Source organism: Dipodomys ordii, unplaced genomic scaffold (genome assembly GCF_000151885.1).
Source record: "Dipodomys ordii isolate 6190 unplaced genomic scaffold, Dord_2.0 Scaffold82, whole genome shotgun sequence".
In the NCBI taxonomy this organism is placed as follows: domain Eukaryota; kingdom Metazoa; phylum Chordata; class Mammalia; order Rodentia; family Heteromyidae; genus Dipodomys; species Dipodomys ordii.
The window spans coordinates 12,344,067-12,352,866 of NW_012267298.1; the positions used below are offsets into that span (position 1 = coordinate 12,344,067).

Below are 8,800 nucleotides of genomic sequence, written 5' to 3' on the forward strand. Positions count from 1 at the left end.
CCCGCTGCGGGGGACCTCGGGGCGCGCTGGGCCGCGGGGACAGCGGGCCGCGGGACACCTGCCATCCGCCCCGGCCAGGAGGAGGTCCTCAGGTCCTCAGCAGCGGCTGGTGCAGTGTGTACACGAGTGTGTGCCCACACCGGGGCCTGGGGGGTGAGCCCAGTGTCATGATTGGATCGGCCCTGGGGAGGTGCAGGCTTCACTTAGGTCTCGGGGAATCTGGAAGCTGCTGTGTGGGGACCCGTGTGGGGACTGGTGTGGGGACCCGTGTGGGGACTTGTGTGGAGGGCAAGGAGGGACGCAGGGCCCTGAACACTGCAGGGTGCAGGGCAGAGCCTCCGGCCAGGAGCTCCCAGAGGAGACCCGAGGCTGAAGAGGCTGAAGCGGGGAGGGAGGAGGAAGAGAGGGGAGGAGGGCTGGGAGGGAGGGAGGAAAGGGAGGAAGGAGGAGAAGGTGCTGGCAGCCCTCGGCAGCCAGAAGAGGCAGAGGAAAGCAAGGCACCATATAAGGAATGGGGCTCCGGAAGCTGAGCTTCCCGCAGAAGGGAGGCCCCTTCCGCTTCCCTGGCAACCGCAGTGGTGCAGGGGGGGGAGGGGGGGAAGGATGCCCTTCTGGACCTCTGAGGCTGGCTGGGCCTGGGTCCAGTCTCCATCCTCTGGTGCTCCCTGGGGGACCGGTGGGTGACACACCACCACCCACTGCAGAGGCCCACAGACAGCATGACAGCAGGGACACGGGTCCCCTCTGCCAACGCCCTCTCCCTCTGGCTGGCCACGGGTGTTGTACACTCATAGTACCCCACTCGCAGCCATATATACCTATGCCCCCACTCACTCTGCACACTCATGCCCACTCTGGCTTGTTCAGTCATCCTGGCGCCCTCGCTCCCTGCCCACCCCTCGGAGCCCTCCTGGTGCTCTGGAGGAGCCTGGGTCCTCTCGGGGCCAGCCTGTCTCCGACGCTACCCCTGGGCTTCCACCCCTGGGGGAAATGTCTTTCTGGCAAAAAGAAACTCCCCAGAAAGGGCTTTCTTGCCATTTCTAATTAAAGGAGAGTGGGCGGACACAGAAGGGAGGGCCGAGGGGCACCCTTGGGGAGGGGAGCCAGGCAGAGAAGCTACTAGAACAGAGACCAACAGGAGCTTTCCCATGGAGGAATCCCTGGCACCAGAGGCTGCCGGCTGTGTCTGAACCCTGAGATGCCTGGCTATCACCAAATGTCTATGCCGTGGGGTCCAGCTGATGAGCCTGTGCGCCGCAGAGGAGCCAGCCCCAGTGGTTTACAGGCCAGCCCTAGGTTCCTGGAGCCCACTCGCAGGACAGGCCCTCTGGCCGCTGCCCGCAAGCATGGGAGGCTGTGGGGATGAGTAGGCAAAGGCTGGAGCCGGTGTGGGGCGGTGGACTGGACAGAGGCCAGCATCTCACCTCTGTTGGGGAGCTAGACCTGGCCAGTTGAGACCCTAACCAGCCGGCAGGGCAAGCGCACCTTAAACCTGACCCCATGGTGAGGCCCCAAGCCCCCAGCCTGCCACAGCCTGGGCATGGCGGACCCCTCCTCACCCCTGTCCCAGCTCCCCAGCTGAAAAGCAGAATGAAGGTCGATCCAGCCGGAGGGAAGGGCAGAGAGCACAGGCGGGGGATGGTGGCTGACACACAGATCCCGCCTGCCTTCCGCCCTGCAGGGTCTTGCAGGGCCTGGTGACAGGTGACAGGCCACAGCCACTGCTGCAGCTTTGGGAACATTTAATCGCTGCCCAATTATCGCCCCAGAAGTCCTCAGCAACCCCCGCAATGGAGCCTGGGGCTCTATTCTTCCACCTCTGGAAAAGAGGCCGGGCTGGCTCCCCCTCCCATCAGCAGGGGGGGGGGAGGACTGTGCTCCTCCTGCTCCCCCGCCCCGCCCCCGCCCTCCTCCAGCCTCAGGCAGGTTTAGAGGGGCTAATCCAGGCTGGGGGCTGCAACAGAGCAGAGGGGACCACTGCCCGTTTCTTGAAGCCTGGCTGCACAAGAGGGGCTGTAGCGGGGAGGGGGTAGGCCAGGGTGAGCATGGGGTCCGTGCAGCCTTGGACTCAAGCAGCTCCCCCCATCTGGCCTCTGCCCCATGGCTCCAGTCTCCCAGTCCCCAAGTCCCCAGGTTTTAGGCAGCTTTTGGAATGTCAGGAGCCCCAAAGCCAGAGGGCCCCCCCCCCGTGTCCTAGCCCCAGCCCAGGCCCCTCCCCACACACACCTTGCCTCTGACAGGACTGACAACTGCGAGCCCCCACATGGGGGCTCCTATTCAGCATGCAGGGGTGGCCCTTCTCCTGCCTCTGCCTTCCATTGCAGGGACACAGCTGTCCCTGCCTCTCTCCAAGGGAGGGGTCCCCCTAGTGGGTCCTCAGTGGGGCACAGCCCCCACACCCATCTTTGTGCTCTGCCAGCCACTGGGCATATTTTCACAGGCTTGGTTCTGACCAGTCCGGCCTGCTCCTATCCTAGCTCATCCGGTTCTCCCTGGTGACCTTCCAGGAGGGGCAGTCAGCACAGCTCAGCAGAGAGGCTGCTGCAATGTCTCACACACACACACATACACACACTTGCATTCATGTGCACACACTATGCACCTACGCACCCACAAACAGGTGTGCATACAATGCACAAGCGTGTCTGTGCACCCATGATGCACATGTGTATGCACACATGCACAAACACACTGAGCACTTGTTCCACAGCCCCCGGGGCCCCTTGGGTCTAGGCTGAGCTGGACTGGGCTGGCATCCAGATGCCAGGGCAGAGGGGAGGGGCAGTGATCTGGCCCCTTCCGCTCTCACCTGCTGAGGCCCTGCCATCTTTGAGGGTACACGGGAAGGGGGTGTAGGCTTCCTGGCCACTGCTGTGGCTGAGCTGTAGGGTTCTTGCCTGGGACCCCCTCAGTCCCCGCTCCTTGACCAGCTCTCCTGGTGGCCAGCTTCCTGCCCACTCCCTTTGCACTGGATGTCCTTTGCTGTCCGGGTGCAGGGGTTGCAGCCACACAGCCAGAGACTCAGTCCCTGCTGGCCATGACCCACAGTGACCCACAGCCTGCTCCCCACGCGGGGCTTCCCAAGTGCCCTCCTGGGCCTGTGGCCGGCAGAGCAAGGGGCTGAAGAAGGACAAAAGGGTGGGCCGCTCCAGCGCTGCTTCAGTCAGGAGTGAGTGGCAGCTGCTCACTGGAGCCTGCTCTTCTCTTGTGTCCCAGGGAGTGAGCAGGCCAGGGCCAGGCTGGGACTGCAGGGAGCCACCTGGAAGAGCTGAGGCAGGGCTGTCCTGCTGGCCGCCTTGCATGGGGTCAAGTGTCTAGGACTGTGTCTGGGGAGGAGGGGGGTAGGGCAAGCTCTGATGCCTCAGGAGAGGGCTCGAGGGGGTTCCTCTCCGACAAGAGGTGAGGCACTACAGAAGGGGCGGGGGACACCTGACCTGTCCACCCACCCCACACAGAGCCGCCTCAGGCCCCCACTGCAGTGCTGGCTAAGATGGGGAAGGACAGCAGGGGAGAAAGAGTCCAGAAGCTGTGAACCGAGGATAGGGACAGGGGGAACACAGAGGGTTGGACGGCAAGACCAAAGAGGATGAAGGAGACCGTGAGGACAAGGAGGAGGCAGAGAAAGATGGAGAAGCAGAGCTGCAGCTGCCCCAGGTTTCTCAGAAAGTCATCCTTGCCCACTTTCCACAGGGGGGTCTTGAGAGGGGAGGGACCTGCCCAGGCTGCGGACCCAGCAGCCAGACTGAGCTTCAGGGTGGGGTGGGGAGGCGGGGTGGTGTGAGAGAGGCAGGGTGCTGGACCTGGAGGGGCTCCCAGCTCCCTCCCCTGTAGCCACACCCCTCCCCTAGCGGCAGGAACATTTTCTCCCTCCCTCCCCCGTTCCTTTCTTTCCTTCCTTCCTTCCTTCCCCTCCTGGCTGTGTGCTCTGTGCTGTATCCTTGTCCCCAGAACAGGCAGCCTGTGCATTTGGAGGGGGGGGCACCAGACCCTCCTCCCTCCCCCACCTCCTTCCTGCCTCCTCCCTGCAGCTTCCACAGCTCCCGTCCAGCCTCCAAGGGAAGCTTTGTATTTTTCCATGGATCCTGCACAGCCTGTTACCCAGCGAACCCCACACCCCCTTGCGGCCCTGAGGCACAAGAAGCCCAGACCATGTCCATCTCACCAGGGTCAAGGACCCACAGGGTTGGGGGCCCAGGGAGTATGAGAGTCCATCTCGAGGGTCATCTGTTCCTCACCAATGCCACCTCCTAGCCGTTATTCAGAAGGGGAAACTGAGAGGGTCCACAACTTGCCTGTCACCAGCAAGGAAGGCCAGGGTGCTGGTAGAGGAGTGCAGGGTGTCTGGGAAGACCTGTGGACATGTTCCCACCCTGCATGGCTGTGGGTAACTCAGCCACAGCCCCTTCCCTGGCCTTAGTTTCTCCATGGTGGTCCTCACTCACTTCTGCTCACTGCCTGACCACACCCTCTGCATCCCACCTGCACCCAGGTGGCCCCTGCCTGGGCGGAGATGCTTGGGGCTGTGAGCATGGGGGGGGGTGAGGAGGGGGCGGGGACTGGTGGAGGCCATCGCTGTCACAGGCAGGCTGCCAGCCAAGAGCCTGGAGTGGTCCTGGGGCACGGGGACCTGAGGGAGGTATGGGGACAGGGAAGGGTGGGCAGGGTCTTGGGGGTGACTGTGTTCCACTGGGTGAGACACCCCAGCCATGGGGAGAAGGCTGGGTGTGAGGGCTGCTGTGGGGCGGTGAGGTTGGGGGGTGTCCCCAGATGCCTGTGTCCAGGGGCCAGTGCGGAGCTGAAGAGCATCAGGCATCGTGGGGAGGGGAGGGGTGTGAGGACGGCTTGCCAAGACAGAGCTGGAGCCCCAGGGCCTGGCCCCATCTCTGCCCCACTGGGACCCTAGCCAGGAGAAGCGCCCCAGCAGCCTCCCAGGACTCCCACCCTGGCAGGATCGCGCGGCGGGAGCCCGGGGCGGGGGGCGGGGGGAGGGCTGGCAGGACTGGGGGGTTTCGCTGCCAGATGGCCGGCGCAGACGCCCCCGGAACAGCAGGTTCTGGCCGCCCGTGCCAGGGGTGGGGTGGAGTCCAGGACGTCCCGCCCCCAGCCCCCGGCCCCCACCGCCACGGCTGCCTCTCCTGCCATTCTTGGCAACTCATTTAAATGTCTCAGCGCCAGCCCGGCAGCCTGCTCACTTCCGGAGCCATAAAAGGAGACAGGCTGAGAATAGCTCAGCCCTGACGCGGCCAGGAGCTCCACGCAGGCAGATCCGCAGCACCGCCCAGAGCCTGCCAGCGCCACCCCCCCCCACCTCGGGCCTGTCCCCACCCTAACAGAAGTGGGCAACCAGAGGCCTGGGCAGAAAGGCCAGAGGACAGGCACCTTCCAGGCCTCAGCTGCTGTGTGACTGCGGCCGATCCTGTCCTTGGCACCCATCCACGTTCGTCCCAAGCTGCTGAACCCTGGGAGAGACTGACCTGCAGGGTGTGGGGACGCTGCCCCTCCCTGCTCAGAGCCTCTGCCCTGCACATCTCCTGGGTTCTGCCACAGACTGAGGAACATGGGGTCTGCGCTGGGTGTGACAAAGGTCAGCACAAGTGTGCCAGGTTGGCACACTCCTCTTCCCCCCCTCCACTGTTTGTGGGTCACCTATAGGGTGGGAGAGGAGGCACAGAGGCCACAGGAATGGAGCCACAGGCCCAGAAGGCCCCATGTGGGCTTCAAGGCCCAGGAAGATGTCCTGGAGGAGGGTCTGGTGGGGCTGCTGAGGAGGGCATATGCCAATCCACAGGAAAAGCCAATTGTATCTCCTCCTGTGTCTCCCCCACCTCCATCCCCACACCAGTCCCCCTGTGCCATGGCCACCTGAGCTGAGGCCTTGGGTTCCAACCCAGGTGTCCTGTGGCTGTCATCTGCCATGATGCTCCAGGCTTCTTGGAGGACACCTCCCTGCCCACTGTGTCCACTCAGTTCTGGTGCCACGCCTGAGCCGTGATCCCCTCCCTCACCCAGAGGACGCAAGCTTCGACCCGTGACCGCCAGGCTTGAGCCACCTGGGTCCCCAGGTCCTAGCCCAACCACCACAGGGGCCCAGGGTGTCTTGGTGGTATCTGTCCTGGGGTGGATTGGTCAACCCCCTTCCTCCCCTGCAGGACCTCCCTCCTCCCCCTCAGGGCTCCCTCATCCTGGGTCCTTCTTCTGTCCTCACAGGGCGGAGCTAGATGGAGGCCTGGAGGTCACAGGGTGAGCCCAGAGCAGCTTAATAATGTCCCAGGGGGTGGTGCTCTTCTGGAGAAAAGGCTATGGTTAGCGTCATGCTGGACCCAGTGCCCACACCATCATGACCAGTGCCCTCCTAGCTGCCAGCCCCCCTCCCTCAACGGCCACCGCTGTGATCACGGTCACCACGACAATCACCCTCAGCCAGCTCTCCACAACCCTGTATCCTCCTGGCCACAGTGAAGGCCTCCGAGGAGCACAGGTCCCAACTGAGAACCTGGTGGAGCTCTGGAGGGCACCCTGCCCTGGCTCCATGGGCAGCTCCTGGACACACAGCTGGGCATGAAGGGCTGGACAGTGGCTGGGCGTGGGGACTGGACCACGGCTGGGCATGGAGGACTGGACAGCAGCTGGGCGTGGAGGACTGGACCACAGCTGGGTGTGGAGGAAGTGGTCATGTTCAGCCTCACCCTGGCAGGAGAAAGCACAGCCCTGCTTCTGCACCAAGCTGGGAGGACATTTTGTCACGGAGGAAGACGCTTCTCTCAGGAGCGGCCTCACAAAAGGTGCCGGTGAACTTTGAAGCTTTTCTGGCAACATCTGTGCAGTGTTCTGGGCGTCTGCTCTTTGATCCTTCCCCGCCTGCCCCCTCCCCCCCCCCAGTGAACAGCTCAACAGCAAGAAAGAAGCTGGCAGCGCTGCAGTCATCAGGAGCCATGCTCGCCCGAGGGACGGTTCACCAGACAGCGGCCGGGGCAGCAGGGCCTGGGAGAAACCCCGCTGGGCACAGGGCACCAGCTCTGTCATCAGGGTGTGGAGCAGGGAGGGGCACATGGGGCTGGGACCACCTCGTTCCTGGGGTCACTTCTGTCTGCCAACAGCTGCCCCAGGCCCCCATGTGTGGGGACCCGTGACCCAGGGTACCCCCCACCCTGGACTCTTGTCCCTGACACACACCCCTGGCCAGCTGTCCAGCCATGAAGTTCCTTTCCATCTTGCCTGAGTGGCTGGCTCTGGGGAAATGCCCCATGAACGTGGGGAGTCATTTGCTGCCTCCTCCGGAGGCGGTGCAGGTGTCAGGTGCCCGCACTCCCAAGCCCCCACCAGAGCCTCGGTGGCAGATGCCTGCCTCCTTCCAGGATGCTCGCCCTGGCCCACGCCTGGGACCATGGGTGAGCCCCAGACGCTGACCCAGGGCCGCTCCAGCCTCCTGGCTCTCTGATTGGCAAGGGAGCCCGAGAAGGTGGGGCAGCAGGTGGGCAGCAGGTGGGCAGCAGGCGGCGGCAGCCCCACCTCGTGAGGTCCATGCTTCCTAAGCTGCCCAGGGATGCTTCTTTGTAGTTCATGTTTCCAATTAAAAAGAATTAGTCAGTAGAGTGACACGTCTATGGGGAGTGCCAAGTGACACTGTAGCCCTACTTTATTAATAAAGAAGAGGGGGACAGATTCCCACGCTGCTGGGATCTAGGGCGGCACCACAGTCTCCATGCACGATGGCTTAGAAGCCAAGCTTTCCTAAATTAACTAATTCTTCATTGGACTTTTCTCTGGCTCCTTCTCTTTCTCCTCCCCTCCCACCTTCTCCTTTTAAAAAAAAAATCTTTGTTGGGCCAGGCTCCCCCCCCCAAAAAAAAACTAGCACTGTGTGTGATCACAGTGTGTGAGCACTGGGTATGATCCCTGTGTATGATCACTGTGTGTGATCATGTGTGTGAGCACTGTGTATGAGCACTGTGTGTGAGCACTTTGTATGAGCACTGTGTATGAGCACTGTGTGTGAGCACTGTGTGTGAACACTGTGTATGATCCCTATGTGTGAGCACTGTGTGTGAGCACTGTGTATGATCCCTGTGTATGAGCACTGTATGTGATCACTGTGTGTGAGCACTGTGTATGAGCATTGTGTGTGATCACTGTGTGTGAGCACTGTGTGTGATCGCTGTATGTGAGCACTGTGTATGAGCATTGTGTGTGATCACTGTGTGTGAGCACTGTGTATGAGCACTGTGTATGAGCACTGTGTGTGAGCACTGTGTATGAGCAGGAGAGGTAGAACCTCTGCCTCTCCTGTCCAGGACAGAGGAGAGGGGGCCCACAGAGTCTAAGGCAGAACTGGACCCAGACCCAGGAGGGGCTGCCACACAGGCAGGCTCAGCCCTTCCCTCCCCCAGCCCTCGTAATGGGAGCATTTACCCACCATGTCTTTCCTACCCTCTCACTGGCCATCTACCTAGGGGAAGGCAGAGGACATGGTGGACACACAGGAGCAGGACGGAAGCCTCCTCCTCCACCTCTACCTCTTTCTCCTTCATCTCCATCTCCACCTCCACTTCCACCTCTATCTCTACCTCCTCCTCCTCCATCTCCATCTTCACCTCCACCTCCACCTCCATCTCCACCTCCTCCTCCACCTCCACCTCCACCTCCACCTCCATCTCCACCTCCATCTCCACCTCCATCTCCACTTCCACCTCCATCTCCACCTCCACCTCCACCTCCACCTCCACCTCCACTTCCACCTCCACCTCCACCTCCACCTCCACCTCCACCTCCACCTCCATCTCCACCTCCATCTCCACCTCCA

At 62.3% G+C, this 8,800-nt stretch overlaps 1 long non-coding RNA gene across 1 annotated transcript in view; it reads left to right on the forward strand.

Moving 5' to 3' along the window:
• The first annotated feature begins 6,184 nt into the window (after positions 1-6,184).
• The window catches only part of LOC105992357, a 14,219-nt gene continuing 11,603 nt past the window's right edge, over positions 6,185-8,800 (forward strand). Inside the window, exon 1 of the long non-coding RNA XR_001175403.1 lies at positions 6,185-6,197. This is a non-coding gene — a long non-coding RNA (uncharacterized LOC105992357). The remainder of the gene's footprint in view (positions 6,198-8,800) is intronic.